The 21560-nt window shown below is 31.4% G+C and overlaps 1 protein-coding gene and 1 non-coding gene across 2 annotated transcripts in view; one reads left to right on the forward strand and one right to left on the reverse strand.

Annotated features, from left to right (window-relative positions):
• Positions 1-21560, forward strand: part of CenG1A (Centaurin gamma 1A) — a 124052-nt gene that overhangs the window by 36473 nt on the left and 66019 nt on the right. The window lies entirely within an intron of this gene.
• On the reverse strand, positions 20272-20343 carry TRNAH-GUG (transfer RNA histidin (anticodon GUG)). Its single transcript has one exon. It is a non-coding gene; the product is annotated as a tRNA-His (tRNA).

Here is a 21560-nt window from a genome sequence, read left to right on the forward strand (position 1 = left end):
AAGTGCTCTCTAATTTATGCGTAGATATGAATATTTACTATCTCCAAAATAATTGAATCAAAATACAATATTTTACAAGGAGATCAAATCATGGTTTTAATTCTAGAGTGTATAATATTATCTTAAGAATTAGTCGTAATTGTTTCAACAAAATATTATCTAACTAATATAAATACTTACTATCTCGGAAATAATTGAAATCTCTGGGATGGCTGGAGCATAGAAACATGGCGGAGTTATGAAATTTTGAAATACGGAGCATAGCGTCGTTGGGCTACGGAATTATGAGAAATGGTTAATATTACAGCGCTGTTTAAAATGTTAACCATTATTAAATAAGTTGTTATATTATGTACATTATTTGTTTAATACTCAATGAAAATTTTAATGAATATTCTTGACTCAAATTAATGAATATTGTACCTACCTACCTGAGTAATATTAATTTTTTTGAGAAAAGCAAGCAAGGAAATGTAAAATAGTTGTTTTAATTAGCTTTAACAATGCAAACAAAATCATAATAGTATAAGTATAACGATCTTAAAATGCTATAATTATATTAGTTTGTTTTCAATAAAAATAACAACGATATCGAAAGGAAATTATCATATCTACTATGTATATGTCATTTATTTTATTGTCTACCTACAAACGATTTTCTTTTTATATAAGTAATTTCCTAATTATATTTAGAAGTAAATAATATTAAAATCTAACAGCAAAATATTTTTATAAAACATCTCATTCATATTCGATGTTACATATTTGAATTAATGTGAATAGTTTTCAATATAGTCAGTACAAATGCGTCTGTTACCTGTGACAAATAGTTCCTCCCTATAGACAAATCGAGCCTTCAGATGTGCTCCAATGATTGCTTTTAACTTATTGCTTATTTCTCTTCACTGACTCGAAGTTTTTTAATAGTTATTAAAACATATCTAGAAACAATAGAATTTGTTTTAAAATCATAATTATTTTCTATGTTCAGTTTGTGAAAACATATCTAGACCAACAAATGAGATCAGATTTTAACATCATAGAATTACATTACATTATAACGTACCTTTTTCTGTATATTACACCCCTGTTATCGGACTCTTCTTTCAAACATAAAACAACACATCAATACACAATTCTTAATTAATTAATTCATTTATTATTGTTTAATTTTGTTTTAACATCAATTCAGTCTTCGGCCAACATTACGTGTGTACCTATTCGAAAACATTCGAATTTTTTCCACCGCGTTCCAAATTTAAAAATTATATATTGTAGTAAAAAGTATATAGTTGCCAGTGCTATATTACATTAGTTTTTAAGGAACAAAGGAGGTTGTAAATAATACACAATAAATTTTTAATTATTTGTATTTTTGGTTTTCGTTGATAAAAATAATCTTTATATTTTTTTATGAAAATTTTACAACTTAGGTATATTATTGACAGTGGAGATACACTTGCAAGTAAGATTATTATAGACCTTAAAATCTATCGTTAAAACGAAATGAAGTAGGAATATATACTAGTAGCTGTATCTTAAATGTAATAAAACATTCAATTTATGCGTAATAATATAAATTATAAACTTTGTAACTATAATAACCAAGTTTCAATTAGTGCCTAATACATACTTAATTATAAATTTCCAAATCAGCGGTTTCCTTATTGGAATTAATAGGTACCTTCCCGCTTAAATTAGTTTACATTTTGCTATCTCAACATTGTCAAATTCATTTGTTTATTCTACTCGCCCCTCTCATTGAACTGGTTTGGAAAATTAATCATCACACCCTTTAAGGTAGCTTCGTGATTAATTAATCTTAAAATATAATATTAACGTGTCACAATGTTTGTCCTCAATGGACTCCTAAACCACTTAACCGATTATAATAAAATTCACACACCGTGTGCAGTTCGATCCAACTTGAGAGATAGGATAGTTTAAACATGTAGGTACCACGGGCGAAGCCGGGGCGGACCGCTAGTTGTTATAAATTCCATTACGAAATAAACATTACAATCTTGACATGTAATTTGATATGCTATTACCGAAGGAAGACATATTTTTTTCTGAATGAGAATTTGAATCAAACTTTATATCAAAAAAGTATCGCAGATCGCTTATAAATAACTAGCTTTCCACCCGCAGCTTCGCCCGCGCAGTCAAAGAAAAACCCGCATAGTTCCCGTTCCCGTGGGATTTCCGGGATTAAACCTATCCTATTTCCCGGGATAAAAAGTAGCCTATGTCCTTTCTCGGATATCAAAATATCTCTATACCAAATTTCATGCAAATTGGTTCAGTAGTTAAGGCGTGATTGAGTAACAGACAGACAGACAGAGTTACTTTCGCATTTATAATATTAGTATAGATTAAATAGATACCTTTTTTACTTTTACTTAGGTACCTTTGTAGTAGATAGTAGACGACACGGACGCTCATAACTGCGTCCGAATGAAATGAAAACAAGACAGCTTTTAAGGAAGAAAATCGATAGGGTAACCCTCAGGCCTCATCATTTCTCCAATTAAAACTAAAACTATAAGAAGCCTAACTTTACATTAACAGTATCCTTCATTAGCTTTACGGGTCTTCAAAACTAGAGGTTATTAACTTAAAATATGCTATCCATCGCTAAATGATGAAGGATAGTTGGGAGGCTGTCCACTTTCATTAAATAACCGATAATAATATACCGTATAAAACGCTGTGTAGCATAAACATGTGGTCTTGATACTTTTTGAAGTTCGTTATGTTATAAACAGTAACTGGATTACAAATAACAACTTGTATCGAATTTTGTTTCATGTAATTTGTGAAGTGCTTTTAAAAACACAGGCTTCTTGCGTTCATCATAAGTGCCAACAGAAAAAACAAATTCAGTATATCTGATCTAATATAGATGTTTCACGACAATCACTTGCCTCAACGCTTTTTATTAGTTTTTGATTTTGATAATCTACGATATAGTTCGAAGCAATGTATTGCCAAAGATTACTTAATGGTTACCTAAGTACCACGTATTACGCTATTAATACCTATTACAAATAAAGTAGATATACAAATTGGTAATAAAATGAGCAATTCACCGCCCCTTTCAAGGTAACGTTCTTTATACCGCGTTGTAATCGCTACCTACAAAGTGCATATCGAATAGCCGGCGATAGGAAATAATGGACGCTTGAAATACAAAATCTGCTTATGGGCCCGGTTCACAATGGGCAGCGTTGGGCGAGAAGAGGCAGTCACGATCGGCCGTCATTGTAGGTAGATGTGTATTCATAATCGCCGTAATGGCGGCAAACATCGACGATCATTTGTTGGGCCAACGCTGCCCATTGTGAAGGGAGCCCATTAGACGACCGTTTCCGCATAATAATCCTATTACAAGTTGGGGATGCTGTCGCTTTGGCTACCTTTGGGGTTCCATGATTGAAAATTAATAAATGTTTATGGTACTAGCTTTGATGTTGTAGTGGAACACAAGGAATTCTTTATTTAATCCACGGTAATTTATGGGATTGTGTCTTACAACAGGTAAATATGTTATTTACCAAAAAAAATTATGTTTTTATTGATATGTAGTTAACTGAAGATATTATTTTTTATGTAACTTATTGAGAATGTAGGTTGATTTTATCGTTAAAACATTTTGTTACGCAACACAATAGAACGTATATTTGTAGCAAAAAGTCTAGTCGGAACTAATCAAAACAATGGGTTCCACGTAGGTTTTGTAATATTCGGAAAATGACCAAATACAGATTCTATTTCACTCTATCATAGGTAATGTTTGGTATTTAATATTCCACCTAATCGATTTTAATCACACAATGCTTTTGATAATATAGAGCATTAATTGTTTTTGTTATTTATATAATTTTTACTAGAAAATAATAAATCTATACTAATATTATAAAGCTGAAGAGTTTGTTTGTTTGTTTTTTTTTTTTGAACGCGCTAATCTCGGGAACTACTGGTCCGATTTGGCCGATATTTGTCCGATAAAGGCTGATTTGGGGCCTTTTCCGCATAATGTCTAACTAAACTTCTTTATTTTAAATGTGGTTTTAAATTTTTACGATTCGAAATAATAACTGAAAAGGTTAAACCATAATTCTAATTAATGAGGGACACTCAGTCAACACAAATCGTAATGAAGCGCGTCAATTAGTAAAACTTAGTTAAACAGATTCCATAAATTATACTTGGAATAATTCACAACATTGTAATATTACCTACTATGCTATGAATAAACGGGTGCAGCGGATTTTACATAAAAGGGTTTATTATAAAAATGGTTGCCCGTAGTCCATTGTTTATTCCGTTTGAATGATCATAACCCACGGCGTAGATTGTAGTCCTTTGTACGAATACATTTAATTAAATTATTTATGAAATTGTATAAACAGGGATCAAAGAGCAAATAATAATCTTATTTTAGCTGTGGACTATTATTAATTTTATCGTTATGTTTTTCTTTTCGAATTTGATATCAAAGCAGCGTTAAGCAATTTAGAGGTTGAATAGCAATGAAGTTGTTTATTTTCATCGTGATTTATAAACAGTTTATTCCTTATTCATATTTGTTTATATTTTATAATCTATATAAATGATCTACTTTTTTATTCTTATACTAACCAATTTAAAACGTTTTATTTATGCGCAGGGTACCTATGAACAATAATTATTAGTTACCATACTAATATTACACTCTACATATTAATTTGGATGTTCATAATAATAATATATTACATATTGTAATGTCATATACGCTAGTTATTCCAAAATGGACTCGAAGAAAAGCAGAACAGCAGATGCTATTATAATATAAGTAAAAGCTAATCTCATTCATAGATATCACGCGTAAAAGGATCATGATTACAATATGTCGAAATGAATAAAGCTATACTGTACCATATCCCTTACCCATAAAATATCCCATAGAACCCTTTTATCTTATCACCGCAACGCGCTTAACTCCCCGATTTCATAAACAACAAATTGACACGGAACCCTTTACAATGCATTATTTCCGCCGGTGCGTTCTTTTTTACGTTTTTGTGTTCCCCATTTTCCAGCAATATCTTCCAATGGAGCCCGTCTGTAGTAAATTATCATATTGTATTTTGCTGAACGCGATTTTTATTGACGCTATTTCATTTGGATTTAATAAGGGTTTATTGTGGTGTGTTTACTAAACGTACGAGAAGTGTGCGAGTTTTACACTTTGGATTCAGTGTCAATAACGAAATTACTTAAAGAGATTTTTTTTAATCTAAAAAGACTGTAGTACTTGTTTTATAGCTTAATAAAAAGAGTCAGGTTTTTTTTTTATTTGTTTAATTTTCAAATACACCAAAGTCAATCGTACAATTGAATTAGAATTTAATTCATATTACACAGGTATGCATATACCTGCTGCATACTGCATGTACCTTACCTTATTTAATTAAAATATAGGGCATTTACTTTTTCTTCGGTTCTTACATATAATAACTTGAATGCATTGTCGAGAAAATAGTTTTCGCTTTTCTATTGTATATTATAATATAATATTTGGTTCGAAGCACGTAACCGCAGTCAGTATAGCTCGTTATAAAGTTTGATAACAATGTACGGTATTATATTAAGCTCTAATAATATTGCAAACTTATATATTTTGAATTTTATTAGAATACAACTTATACTACCTATCATAGTATGTTGATCTTGATAAGGAAGATGAAGTTTTGATTCCTGGAATATAATAATTATTATTTTTATTAAGAAGTCAATTGTTACGTACAAATAACACTTTTTTTCTTTGCTAATTTAGTTTGTTTCAAACAACTATAGCTCTATTAGTATTAGTAGTATTAGTACCTAGTAATCTTGAAGTAAATAAACAATGAAACATCGGTTAAAACGTAAAAAACCTTTAAGTATACGTTATACGTTACAACTTACATATTATAATTTGATGTCACTATCTTCTAATCCAGATCCCAAGATCGTAAGATGTAAGTTTATTTTTAAAGCAATTTAATTTTATTGCATCTGTAAAAGTGTTTTTATCATAATGTAAAATTTAAAGCTGAATCAGAAGAGAGAAATTTGGGCTAATAGCCAAAAATTCCTTACATACGCATTACTGGGTAATAAACGCCTAATAGCCCATTACGAACTTTTTATGCAGGAACTTCTTGAATCGGAAGCTGTTACTCCGATATAATTAAAATATTATGTCCACTAAGGCGTGATTGCTTTTCTATTGGAGATATTAACCGATATTTTATGCATGTTTCGGTTTTTATTACTTTTTAGCATAAACTCTGCCTGTCAAAAAATAAACTCTGCCAACCAAGGAACTTTTTAATTATTTTTTTAAATTTTAAGAGTATTTTTTAACTCAGTAAAACTATAATAACATTTATAAATGATGACATATTTTTATGACTAGACACTTGTATATCGTATGGTTAAAAAAATTTATAAGTAGTATTAAAACTTATTTATTTTAAAGAAAGAGTCGTTACAAATAACACTTTTTTACTTTGCTAATTTAGTGTGTCACAAACCACTATAACTCTATTTTATGACGCCGCATACTTCTTTCAACGATCGTCGTAAAATAATTTATGACACAGCCGTAATTCAAATTGGATCAGCGGGAAGTAATTGCTTTAATTTAGAGAAAATACGGTGCGTATCTCCGTAACAAAATGTCCTACGGTAAAAATGTATGCGAAATTGGAAAACGAGGGTTGCTATTATGAAGTTCGCAATTTATGAGTACCAATCCTTGTACTGCACCTGCTACTGCAGAGTTCTTAAAGGAGATTTAAAGGACAATGCCACGGTATATTGTTTTTAATAAAGAGAAAATATTGTAAATGCTTACCGCGAAGTGCAATGTAAGAAAGTTCTTCTTTCTCTTCGTAAGCATTAGAAATATCTTTGTTTATCAACGAGAGTGAGTTTTAACAGAGGTAATCCGCGTAATTTAGGACACTCTCAGGTATAAAACCATCATTGTTGTGTTACATAGTGTAAACATAAAATAGTTTAACCAAGTACCATTCAGCATTCGAAGTAGCACAATATCCCAAAGGAGAGGCCTGCCAGCTAGATATTTGCATTCGTCGGAAGGGGCAGCGGCGCTTGACGGCAAATATGATTTTACGGTAAAGTCGGCGTGGTGTGCCCTCGACGTGAAAAACAAGATTGATGTGTTGTGTAGCATGTACGTAGTAAATGATAAACACCGTTAGACTAATCAATTCAAGAAATTGACTACAATCTATGTTTTTTTTTTTTTTTTTTTATCTTTATTTAAGGAGCTTAGTCGGAAGTCGATTATGTCGCTCCGTATGTCCTCAAAAACATGTAATTAGCTCTGATTTAAATACACATTACCTAGCTTATATAGCTGTCTTGCATTGTCCGACATCGGAAATGCTAGACAGCTACAATCTATGTTATTTACATACGATCCGATGGGTAACCAATTTTTAAATTGAGCATTTTTTTCGTGCATTTTTTTTCCTGTATTTATTGGTATTAACTATTAAGTACTAGTAAGCTGTTTCTATCTTGGATAGACGTTTAATAACTAGGAAAAAATGACATCATTTCGTGCAATTTATTTTTCACAAAAAAATTGGTATTTCTTTCAGTAATTCTGACGTCACACAAATATGGTACCTATACTGGTAGTACTGAATTAATTGAATTTTCCTCTGCAACTCAAACTAACCGCCAATCAACGGAAACAAGTTGTCGTGACATGTAATAACCGCTTGTTCAACGAGCTTGCACATGCTCTCGTAAAATTATTATATAACATACTTTTTTATGAATTTTACCGTATATTTTTATTGATATTGGGATGCAACATGCTCCTGTTAGACCTTATAGACTTCATTTAATATTATAATTATGTACCTATTTGTCATTCTATTTGTACACCTCGTTTATATTTACGACTAAATATTATCGCTACCTATACCGAATTTAGAATTTTTAAATTGTGTTTATCTAAAATCCTCGAATATTGATTCAAGCAAACATTTCAGAGGATCTATTAAAATCAGAGGAAATTCTCGAAGAAGGTTGTACCAATATTGGAAAGAACCAACCAAAATTACTCGAATAAATGGGAAAATGTTCAAAGGAGAAAAAATAAGTTAGTGTCCAATTAGGTCCTTTTCCTGGGACGTATTTATTTTTAATTACGAATGTCACACGAAAGGTCCCGTCTAAAACAAAATAGGGACATATTACCAAGATCTCCATTGTTGTATTTTTAATCGTCTCTTCGTTATCTTTCCAAGTCCCACAGATGTTTGGGACGGTATAATTGCGAGCTTTGTGAAGAGTATCTTGGGTCTCTTCGCCAAAGGGAAGCCTTCGCAAACCGTGAATGAATGGCGGCTTAAATAATTTAGTGCAAGTGAAGAGAGTTCGATGGAAATTGCGTTGTTTTTCCCTTGCTCTGTGAACAAGACTGACAGGCGAGACTGAAGGGCTTACTTTGTTTTTGTTTCACTGAGCTGACGAAAATATATGATAGTAGAAATGAATCGTGTGAAATTATTGTATTTCTTGTGAGCTATGGTTTTTTCACTTATCTATTGAAAAAAATCAAAGCTTTTTAAAAAATATTTTCTATTATTTGAACTTCTTGTATTTTGAAATATGCGGCATATCTAAATGTCACTAAAAGCGAATCGCCTCACGTTCATGTCTTATTACGGTTCTGAATTCCGCTCAGACGAGATGTCCCGGTAAAAATCCCGACAATAGGGACGGAGAGGGGATGTTCGGACACCACTCATTGTTGCAAACGCTAAACTGTATTTGGAAATACACGCCGTGGTTTTCGGAACAAAAACTCAGCCGCCCATTGTATAATAGAATGCAGCAGTGACCCAAATATATTTAACTGAATGCTTCGTGTAATAGTTGCGCATCATTTTTTACGCTTCGTTTAAAAATTGCTATTATAATGGGATGACAAGCGAAATAGGCACACGCTGAGGCACTTGCCATATAATTCAGTTGTAACAAAGAGCAGAAATTGTTTTTTTTTTAACACTATACAACCGTTAAATTGTTAGATTGAACTTCAATTTTCCGTGTATATGTCAGACGATTTTAACAATTTTTAAAATTGATGTTGGTATTTTATTTATTATTTACTAGAGTTACGTTTTGGCGTGTTTTAAGCGTAAAACCATGTTTCTCCAGAATCGTGTGTTTCGTTGGAAAAGGCTCTCAATGAAGGACATGCTGTGAATTTTGATAACCTCTACGGGGGTGTAAAATTGCGTTTAGATGTTGCACACAGCGGTGAGGCCTATTCATCCATGTAGGGGCTATCGTACAACATGTTTGACTATATATTACATGCTCCTTTATGTAACTTATTTCTTGTTTGGATCATCAACAGTCAGTAATCTATTGTGAGTTTTTTTTTAACTGTATAATATCTTTATTTTATTGTAGGTATTCTATACAGTTTATTCTTATACAAGATATATTACTAAAATTTGATTCAGAAGCATTATTTACTCGCTCAAAACCTTTGGGAATAAATACAGGAATTTGATAGAATGATAGTTCTAGTTATGATCTCCTCTGATTAAAATGCCCCGAACGTTAAGGAACATAACATTCTAACGGCCTTACTGATAAAAAGTTAAACAATGGATAAAATATATTAAATTTCTACCATTTTCTACCATAGCTGTGTCCTGCTCTTGCTCACTTGAAACGTCAATTATAAAAACAAGACAGGTTATTGCAATAACTAATTTGAACATTGCAAAGCGAATGGGTAACATTTTATTAGTAAGACCGTTATTGTTTACCATACTACGTCCTTGTACGTAAAGGAAATCGATCAATGAAATAAATGATACATGCCTGACCCGTACTCTCAAGGACAGCGTCGTAATATAGATATTCAACTATCATCTTATCCATCAGTCCCCGGAATCACAGACACAATAGATAATCTATTGTGTCGCGCCCCGATCGGGGCGCTCGGTGGTCAATGGGTTAAAATGCCTTAATTTTCGCGCAAATACAAGAAAGATAACAAAAAGCATAAAGCGGCAAACCACGTGCACATGCAATTAGCGGATAGAAAGAAGAAGATAATAAATAATATTAGCACATATAAAAACGTGGAATTTATCTCTAAAGCAATTTGTAAACATCTACAATAATTGCTAACGTTACATGCTAACGGCGGCTCATAATTATTATTTTATCGAAGATCGATAGATACGGTCATTTGCATATAAGCGATTCATTTTTTACGACATTGTTTATGTCCATGGCCGTTGATTTGGTTTATACTTTTATAGCATAGATATAGAATGAATTCATGACATAGATTTAAAATATAAACTCTCTATTAGAGATAATATAAAATTTACAGAATAATAATATTGAAATAAATACAACATTATTCATAAATCATCTACTGAAATGATTGTTCCTTGAATTTTCTTATTTCTTACAAAACAGTCATATTCATATCCCGGAAGTCATAACAAATTATTTTGCTCTTTCGTGAGTAAAATTGGTCCACTACACAAATATGACATATAGACCGGACTCTCAGTGGAGTTTCGTTTGCAAAAATCGCGGACCTAAATCTGACTTCTGATATATATTGTATAGATCCCAGACATCCTATAGACAGATGTTGCCAACCAGTTTTGTGGTCCCCCTGCCCGCACCCCGGTAATTAAATATGGCATACAAAGAAAAAAATAAAAATTTCCAAAACATGCCGTGTGGGGTATCAAATGAAAGAACTTATTGAGTAGATCACGAATATATAGCATACTATATACATTTCTTACACTTTCTCTAAGATTTTTTAGAAAATTTACGAAAATGGTCCATTTTTGAGTTAACTTTAAACCACTATAGATTGAAAACTCATGAATATATTTTTTAAATTATTATTTTAAATAATTAACAATAGTCCATTGTTTACGATTCAATATTTCGTACAGTGAAATAGTTGCATGGGGGAGTGGGGGGAGCATTGAAAGATGGCGAGTATATTTTCAAGTTCATATAGTATATAGTTATTTTCATCAAATCCACCACATAGCTCACTTATATTATATTACGAACTATTGAATTATAAACAATGGACTATTGGTAATTATTTAAAATAATAATTTAAAAAATATATTCATGAGTTTTCAATCTATAGTGGTTTAAAGTTAACTCAAAAATGGACCATTTTCGTAAATTTTCTAAAAAATCTTAGAGAAAGTGTAAGAAATGTATATAGTATGCTATATATTCGTGATCTACTCAATAAGCTCTTTCATTTGATACCCCACACGGCATGTTTTGGAAATTTTTATTTTTTTCTTTGTATGCCATATTTAATTACCGGGGTGCGGGCAGGGGGACCACAAAACTGGTTGGCAACATCTGTCTATAGGATGTCTGGGATCTATACAATATATATCAGAAGTCAGATTTAGGTCCGCGATTTTTGCAAACGAACATCTCCTTGGAGCCTGCTCTAATAGGCAATAATATAACTTAAACACATACAGGTATTATGCTGGATGTTGTCCGTAATTGCATCAAGTTAATTCAGCAGATAGCTTTGTGCCCTCAGAGAGAGTTGATTGGATACGTATAGGACTCATCGAATTTGCTCTACAGATATTGTATGGGATATGTTTGGAATATGCTGTCTATGGAACGTATTCGAAATTTAAAAGAAGAAATGCGCGCTCCAATTTTTTTATTTTAATTTTATTGGTCAATGAAACGTAGTTTTCGAAATTTAAAATTAAGAAAAAATTCAAGAATTGCGCGTGTGAGTATATTTTTTTTTAATTTGGATTTTAATTGATACAGATTAAATATTCGATAATATTTTGAATTCACATTGAATTCGTGAAACTCAGAGAAGTCGTGTGCGCTATGAGTTTACGCACACTCATGCTATAATAATAAATTATTAATCCACTCCAGCATCCATTTTTCCACATTGAAAATTTACTGTAATTTTGAGCTGAATAGCTTTTGTGAAAATTCCCTTTTCATAGTAAGCCAGGTGAATAATTGTGCGTTTTGATAAGGTTTCTCGGTGATATAATAAATACAGGAGCTTGAATGCTTTCATAGCGACAATATTGAGTTCCTTGTAGTCGGTATTACATAAAACGGGCTTTAGATTTAATAGTCAAGCAATACAAACATTTTATCTAACTATGAAATAGATAGTTAAAAGATTAGTTACAATTTCTACTTACTAATAATTTTAGGTTTTTTTTTTATTTATAAAAATGAAAACATCATCAATTAAATCAAAATACAGGAAAATACGCATACTGTGGTTTGCAAACCTTTATGTACGTAATCCAAAGTCCATTCGTGATACCAGCACCAGCTTAAATAGAATCACAATCGGTGCACATAGTAAAAAGTTATGGCACATGAAAATACGGTAAAGAACTTATTTTAAGTCGGTTAATAAAGTACAAAATGGATCGTTTATTTTTACTTTTACTAAAACCTAGAGTATCGCTCAAAGAAATCAATACAACAAGATTGAAAAAACCTCCTTATTGTTGCGCATTGTGAAATATAGATCTAGTAGATAAACATCCAGCTAGGGAGATAGTTATTGATCAGAAAAAACTGTGGTAAATGCCGCTCAATAGAATTTTATTAAGAACCGAGTACTTAAACGTATCGAATCATTCTTATATATAGAGGTATACTTACCATAGAAACAGAATGTGTGTAGAATGTAATCTTCAGCATACGTATTGATATTTTTTATAGCAAAGGTTATTTTTTGGACTTCGTCAAGGTACACAGCTATTTGCTAATATTTTAATAGAAGCTTAAATTTCAGAAAATGTTACGCTCAGGTAGCTATAATATACAGCACTATACCCCGAGGATTACAAGGTAAGCCACCCAATAATGAGACAAAGGGCATTGCCCTTGCTGGGGGTGCAGGTTAAATAAAAGCGGGACTAAACAGCTTCAGTACCAAAATTACTAACGCGAAATTACATTAATGAGATATTAAAAATGCAAAGTTAGTTCAACGTTGAAATTTAAAGTACTACTTTTAATAGTAAGTGTTTGATATTATAAATATCTGACTTGAAACAACATCAATTAATAACCTCAACTGTGTTTCTGATTTCCCGGTTTCTATTAGCTCTGGAGTCAAAATCATATTTCATAATGAACACATCTGCATTGTAACTTATTGCTCCAATGCTTATACTGTATGTTGTACCTTTAACTAACTATCTAGATTCTAGATAAATGTACACACGAATATCATTTACTATAATAATATTTTTGTCTATTTTTGTACAACAACTACTCATCATGTAATTTAGTCATATATGAAATATCAAAGTTAGATAATTAAATAACATTGCTTTTCTCATGAGAAAAGATCTCCTATTACACAAAAATAACCACAATACAGTAGCTATCATGAACAGACAGAAAATTCCAAAACTTGAATCAAAAACAAGAGAGCTTTAAAATATTTAAAATGTAAATTTAAATATTTTAAAAGCCTTAAAACTATAGGTAGTCGATACCTTATGCCTTAGGATTTAACTTCTGAGCTCACGTAAATTTAAGTTCGATTAAAATTAGGATAGATTCATATTTGAATTAGTATAAAAGTAAACATAAAAGAACACAAAATTTAAATTAATCACTTATAATACCACAAGAGCCAGATAATTTTGAAGCTCGTGTGGTATTCGGGGGATTATTTTTCCGTCCCAAATGTCGGTCAATAATTTCACAATTGAATTCAACCTGTCAGTTTGACGTCAACTACCAGAGAAAATTTTCAAAAAATTATTATCACTTATAATACCACAAGAGCTTCAAAATTATCGGGTATTTTCCGATAGGTTCGTTGGAAACAAATGAAGGAGTCAATTTTTTATTCAAGGTTAAAAAATCACGAGCGCGAAGCGCGAGTGATTTTTCCTGAAAAACTTGACGACTTTATTTGTTTGCAGGGAACCTTGAGGGAAATGCCAGATAATTTTGAAGCTCGTGTGGTATTCGGGGGATTATTTTTCCGTCCCAAATGTCGGCCAATAATTTCACAATTGAATTCAACCTGTCAGTTTGACGTTTGACCAGAGAAAATTTTCAAAAAATTATCAGTATAAACCATGTAGGTTGTACCATGTGACGTCGAATGGTGCAATTCTATTGGTCGATATTTGGGTCGGAAAAATAATCAGTATAATATCATGTAGGTTGTACCACGTGACGTCGAATGGTGCAATTCTATTGGTCGATATTTGGGTCGGAAAAATAATCTTAATAAACTTGTTCAAGGTGAAGCTTGTAGTTCTGAAACAAAAAACAACTTAAAAATTATGATCAGCTATGCGCCGAAATTATACGTGTATTACATTTCTTTTCGTGGGGTCTTAAAATGTAAGCAACATACATACTTTAATTTTTAGTGTACCTATACCCATTTAAATACGAATCTAAAATAATATTGTATTCGATTTATTCGAGTTCTAAACACAATATTTAGGTTTTCACTTCACTGCATATTATTATAATAAATGGATTATAATGTGGATTTATTTGACGCTACACTATCGTTTGTTGAATAAAACAAATGCTCCCGAACACGTAGACAGGGTCCCTTTATTATGAAGAGGATTTATATAGAGCTGTTACAACAAAATTCAAACGATGTACCTATTATTATTTCGGCCAACTGGTATTATATTTTTAAAGTGAAACTTTTATTACATCGTCTCAAACTTTTTGGTCTGTGTAGCGCATGTCGCCGCGGCTGCCGAGTAGGTATACCTACTCGGCAGCCGACCGTCACGCGACATGCGCTACACAAAGCAGTGTTCGGAACCGTTCGAACAGTTTCACTTTTACCGTGGTTTCATAAAACCACACAACATTTTTTCCTACTCAAGTGTTGTTATAATTGTGTTATTATGGTAGTCATTATGACAGATATTAAATACTTAACTACAATATTTTGCTCAAACAATTTTAGATAAGAGAAAAACTTTTTTTTCTCAGCGAATCATATAAGTAAACTTGTTAAACTAAATACAGGTCAATATATTTCACTTCAACGATGTAATATGTATGCAACATAAAACATGGTTGTTACATCTCCATATAGATATAAGCGCCAAGTAAATGTGGAGGCAAATAGCGTATCGTAGACTTTGTCTCGACTCCACACCATCTATCATTCAGGCACGACTATATTTATTCAGAGGGACTCTCGAGACGTGAATATTGAGATATAGTTGACACTTTACGTTGTTATACGTTGCTATTAGGCTCGGACAACATGGGTCATTAATTACGACTGATTATTCTGTCGAATACAGAAATGGTCTTAGAGAATGGTATTTGGATTTTCAAATATCTTTAGGACACGATGTAGATAGTTATTCAATGAGCAGGAGTCATGAGGAAAGTATGTTTAATTGTATCTCGTTATTTAATGTTTTGTGACGTTAATATCTTAAATACTTCAGTATAGTTTTAAATGCATTATATATTTAGGTCAAGTTGGGAAAAATGATGTAGGTACTTACGAAGACAGTAATAATATGATGTAAGGTAAGTTCATCATTGTCCAAGTTTAAAATTTTACTCTAAGTACCTTTTAGCACTTAAATATAATGATGTAAGGGTGCTTCTTGAGCGTCTTGTCTTGTAAAAGTTCAAGCTATTACACTGAAACTTCAGGTTAAACTTAAAAAAAAAAAAAACAATTTCGCGACCTTTTCCACGCAAAAAAAAAATGTATATAAGATAAATTCATTACGTATTGTGATCCAATAATAATGAAAAGCGCACACGAATCATTAAAAACATTTGCCGACATAACTGCAGTTAGTAGATAATATCCCTAAAAATATTATGTCATGCGAAACATCTAAAATATATAATCGAATAAAATACCTGAGACTCTCATAACGAAATATTTGATGAATAGTATTAAGTTTACTAAGCTCGTTCCACATAACACAACTCTGTTACATATTCCAACTAGCGCCGTCAAAATGTTTGCCTCCAACGTTAGCTGGTATAACGTAGGTAAAAACTAATAAAAGTAAAAACATTTTACAAGCGTTTACTCGCAATATCCGAACAAAGGGTATGAGACGAAAATTCCTAAACGATACTCAAAGGAACTTGCAAGTTGCAACCTCTAACAGACGCCGAGAGCTTTTGACGTGAGGGCTTGTCGCTCGTTGTATACCACTTTAATCACCTGTTCTTTGGAAACTGCGGTACATTGTGTACGTATCAAGTTAATTCTATCGTATTTGTTAAACAGTTTACAAGATCAAATTGCTTATCTTTTGCAGGCACGGTTATCAAGATCGTTGAAATGTTGTCAATGATATATTTTGTAGACCATTTATTAAACCAATATCATCACAGGATACTTATACATCTATCTTGGCATTTACTCTTCACATACATTAAATAATTACATAACTTTAAAATTACTGAAGATATAAGTAATTAACAAATTTTCGTTTGATAAGCATAGATCAATATACGTATAAGATCTTCAAGTTACGTAATGAAAAATAAGCAATGTATCGAAATAACTACACAGTTTGCTCCGCAAAAGTTTGTATCAAAACCAAACTTCGTAATAGAATAATGTTATGTAACCAAAGTTGGGTATTCTACATAAATTTCACCTTCTATTGTCTTGTATACGTTTCAATATTGGGGAAAGCTTGCGGGTTTTACCACAGTGTTGCGGGAGATCTATCAAAGTATTTTCATCTAGGATTCACCAGATAATTTATGCCCTCGGCATAAACTATTACGTTGGTGAATTATATTAATATACATACGTTTAAACGTCGCGTGTCTTTGTACTTTTCAGTTCCAGGAATATGATGTTTTAGATGTAGACGCTAGAGCTCTATAGCTCTAATGATAACATGCGCATTAATTGCCAAACCTAATTCATGCACTTTCTTCGCATCTCGCTCTTTGGATTCTTAGTATATGAGACATCACCACTCCCATTCCCTGAAAATGTAAACAGATTTCTCTCGGTATCTCGCGAACAAAGCTACTAAACCTCTTATAGGTCACACTGTATCACGTTCCATACAATGTGTGAGGATTTTCATATTATATCAAACTCTTCTTTATCCTTTATTCATTTCTCAATTTTTCACTACAATCATTGTTAAAATACTTTAAAAATACGCATATAAAAAGATATTTATAGATTATACAAATTGAAAATAATAATCCGTAATATAAATAAAGAGAAAACAAATAAAGACGATACTTGGTATTTTTGTTTTATAAAACCATCCGTAAATAACAATATTCATTTTTGGTTTGAATTTGTACAGATTCGGTAAACATATTAAGATAAAACAATGTTCCCGTTTTACATTTATATGAACGTTTACGGGTTTGCTTAAGTTAATTAAAAACAATAAAGTCTGAAGTAAGTATCTATGTAAAAAAGATAAATATTTGTTTTTATCTTTTTTCATTCCACGATGAATTTTGTTAATGACGGTTTGTTAATTTGCTACATTTTATGAAGATAAATTTACCATAACATTGTAGTGCTTGCTAATACATGTGTAGATTGTAATATGAAGACTACAAATCAAAAATAAAATATTTTATTATTACTTCTACGAAAATAATAATTAACTTTGAGCTTGTTTGTATTGGTACTTCAGCATTGACGCTTGAAGATAACGCTCTCTAAAAGCTTCCCTAGAATTTAAAAGCTTTACCTGTTAATAAATCGTCTTGTCCATACCAATTACGAACGTAATCATTATCTACTACAGCTACAAAATCAGATGTCTAATCTCTATTTAGCAGGGGCATCGAATTTAAAAAAGACGCTTTGAGCTTTTAAAACTAATAAGCAATCGATTAAATTAAAAGCTAGAGGGGCAATTACTCATCATACAATCATGTAATCCTGTATTGAATAGTTATAAGCGCGTACTTATTAAATATCTGTACAAATATTATTTTTATATCCAGTTATATAATATTATGTGACCACAGCTGAAACACAAGCGTTAACATGAATTTAACTTACTTACTTATAGATAATTACCGTCCTTTTAAAACAGAAGTATTCCACACAGTATTTAGAACTTACTATAACAGCAGAACGACTGAACAAAAACATGGAATGATAATATGTAACAGTCTAGACAGAGTTGGGAATGAAAATGAATGATATATCGCGTCGCATGTGTTATTTATGAAGTTTTTATGAACTACTTTTTCAGTTGAAACTTTTATTTATTTATGTTATTGGTTTAAAAGTTAATAGAAAGATAAGAATAACGTTTGTTGTTACTAAATAATGTTCTATGAGAATTGTACATCTATATTTTTTTTTTCAACTTTGATTCTCTTTCTGACTTTCTTTCTATATGTTAGGTATTAGTTAAAAAGTTAAATGTATGAAGTATCTAAATAATGTTGTATGCGATTTTGTATTATAATAAATTACATACAAGCTTAACCAAATCTTATCTTATCAGTTTTCGCTTATCTCCCTCGGCGGTAAAGTTTTGCAATTCGTTGCGGTAATGCAGGCTTTGCGATAGTATATCAGATGGGTTACAATTAGTCGATATGTTTTGAGAAGCTTTTATCCACAAGCCTCACTTTCGTAATTTTTTCTTGCTGGTTCTTTTTTTAGTTTTGGCAACATAGTATCAATTTAGGAGGATTTCAAAGATTGATAGATTTGTTTCCAACGCTATTTAACTGTTTTTTTTGTATCGAATTCGTTTAACATAATTTTTGATAATATCTTAGTAAATACTAAATAGGTACCATTGAGTTACTCAAGTAAGTAACTACATAGTTAAGTAGAAACATATTGTTTTTATAAATGCTAATTTTTAAAAGTTATTTATTTCGTCCAGACCTTCTTTATAGAGAAATTTTAAATAAAATAATTATGTATTTCCGAGTAACTATAAAGATATATACACCGCGACATAATATTATAAAAAAAATATTTATAACACTGAAATATTTATATTTCAGTGTTATAAAATTCTCACTAGATGGCGGTGTTTACTTCTGTAACGTAAAGCTTCAACAATCTGTCAATAGATGGCGTTATCTTAAAAGCGCCCTCTATGGAAATATTCTTCAACACTGACATCATATTAAACATGATAGTGCTACCATACACTGCACATAGATGGCACCAAAGTACTATATTTTGATAATTTATCAACAAAATATACCTACTTTTTCTATTTTTTAGGGTTCCGTAGCCAAAATGGCAAAAACGGAACCCTTATAGTTTCGTCATGTCCGTCTGTCCGTCTGTCCGTCTGTCCGTCTGTCACAGCCGATTTACTCGGAAACTATAAGTACTACAGTGATGAAATTTGATGGGAATATGTGTTGTATGAACCGCTACAAAAATATGACACTAAATAGTAAAAAAAAGAATTGGGGGTGGGGCCCCCCATACATGTAACTGAGGGATGAAATTTTTTTTTTCGATGTACATACCCGTGTGGGGTATCAATGGAAAGGTCTTTTAAAATGATATAAAGTTTTCTAAAAAACATTTTTCTTAAAGTGAACGGTTTTTGAGATATCAGCTCTCAAAGTCGTAAAAAGTATGTCCCCCCCCCTCTATTTTTATAACTACGGGGTATAAAATTCTAAAAAAAATAGAGGTGATGCATGCTAATTAACTCTTTCAACGATTTTTGGTTTGATCAAAGTATCTCTTATAGTTTTTGAGATAGGTTGATTTAACTGTAATTTATTATATTTGCTGCTACGGAACCCTTTGTGCGCGAGCCCGACTCGCACTTGGCCGGTTTTTTTTCTATCAATACAGTATAATAATAAAAATATGAAAACAAATACTTCAAAAGCATAATTTTCATGGCACATTATTGATTAATAATTAATCTAGCATCTTCAGCTTCTAAACCCTTAATATTAATAAATATTAAATATTGAATAATGAATAGTAAGTGCTTTCTATAATGACTTTTCAATTTTCATGCATTTTTTACTAATTATGAGGACTTCTTGCTATTTTGTGTGACATGATTGCAGTAAAATATGAAACAAACAAATTGTTATTACATAACACAGAACATTATTATAGCATCAAAACATGAATGGATAATGTAAATCGAATAAAAAATAAAAATATAACTCCGCCATGACAGTGTTAGACACTGCCGTGACCAGGATTCGAACCTGGGTTACTACGGCCACAACGTAGGGTCCTAACCACTAGACGATCACGGCTATCGGAGTAATGACTAGTTGTGTGAAATTTTCCAAGGTTATAGAAGTATGAGAAAAAAAAACAATTGATTGCATTATAGTTGAGCCAATTTAATAGGCAACATTTGACGTCTATCAATTTTATCTTCACAGGGTGGTAACCTGCTTAAAAACATCGATTAAAGCGAATTAATCGATACGGACTTGAAACATTTGTCAATCGAACTTGAAATACATGTCAATAATTTATGATGATTTTTATTCCCAAGTAATCAATGCATTCGATTCTAGATGTCAGATTTCGATTTTTAGAGTAACGTCTCTGGTATTTAAAAAGAAAAAAGGTTTATTGACACAAAATTGTAGCGACGTCAGTTCTTTAAATAAGAAAATGTTTATTATGTTTAGAATGGTTTATCAGTAAAATCAAATCCTAAAATTAGTTGCATCGGTCATTATTATTATAAATATGTAATCGTAATTGAAAAAAGTTAAGCAAATGTGCAGTTACAACAAAACGAAATATCATGTTATTCTATGTCGTCGTTACTAGGTTACGTTGTTGAATTTTGTTGAACTGTCAAATGTTGCCTATTAAAATGGCTCTACTATAATTACATATATTTATTAACTACACTTTGTTTTGATATATTTTATACGAATTGATTAGTTAACTTTATACCAGTAAAATTTGTTATAGTATTTTTTATTGTTTATCACATAATGACCAGATTTTTATGTTTAAGAGTGGGTTTCTGGATGAGATAAACAATTAGATTGCGCATCAAAATGGACACAGCCTACCTACGCTATAGTACGTGTGCGGCTGTACCTCTATTACAATTCTTTTAACAATTCGTAGGTATTCGTGTTTATCTGATTAGACAAGTCTTCAATTTACAGTTAAATTCTTGATAGAGATGTGTCCAGTCATGCAAGAAGTATTGTTCAAAGTTTACCTCATAGAAATATACCAAAATCTAAGAACACAAAAACCAAGGTAAATGACCAATGTCAATATAGGTACCTAAATATATAATGCAACAATTAGGTTTCTATGTAAACGACTATTTAATGATCCTTATTAATCTTAGATCATTAAATATAACTTCCTTTTAAATAACTATTTCTCATTAGAACTGATTACTGGACAATACCTAATTCTTATAAGAACAATCACAAACCTACACGTAAATGAGTCATGATTGTTTACGTTTCAAAAACAAGTTTTTTGCCAT

Source organism: Colias eurytheme, chromosome 10 (assembly GCF_061535395.1).
Source record: "Colias eurytheme isolate Ceu_HAF_F1 chromosome 10, ilColEury1 Martin Lab GWU primary, whole genome shotgun sequence".
In the NCBI taxonomy this organism is placed as follows: Eukaryota; Metazoa; Arthropoda; class Insecta; order Lepidoptera; family Pieridae; genus Colias; species Colias eurytheme.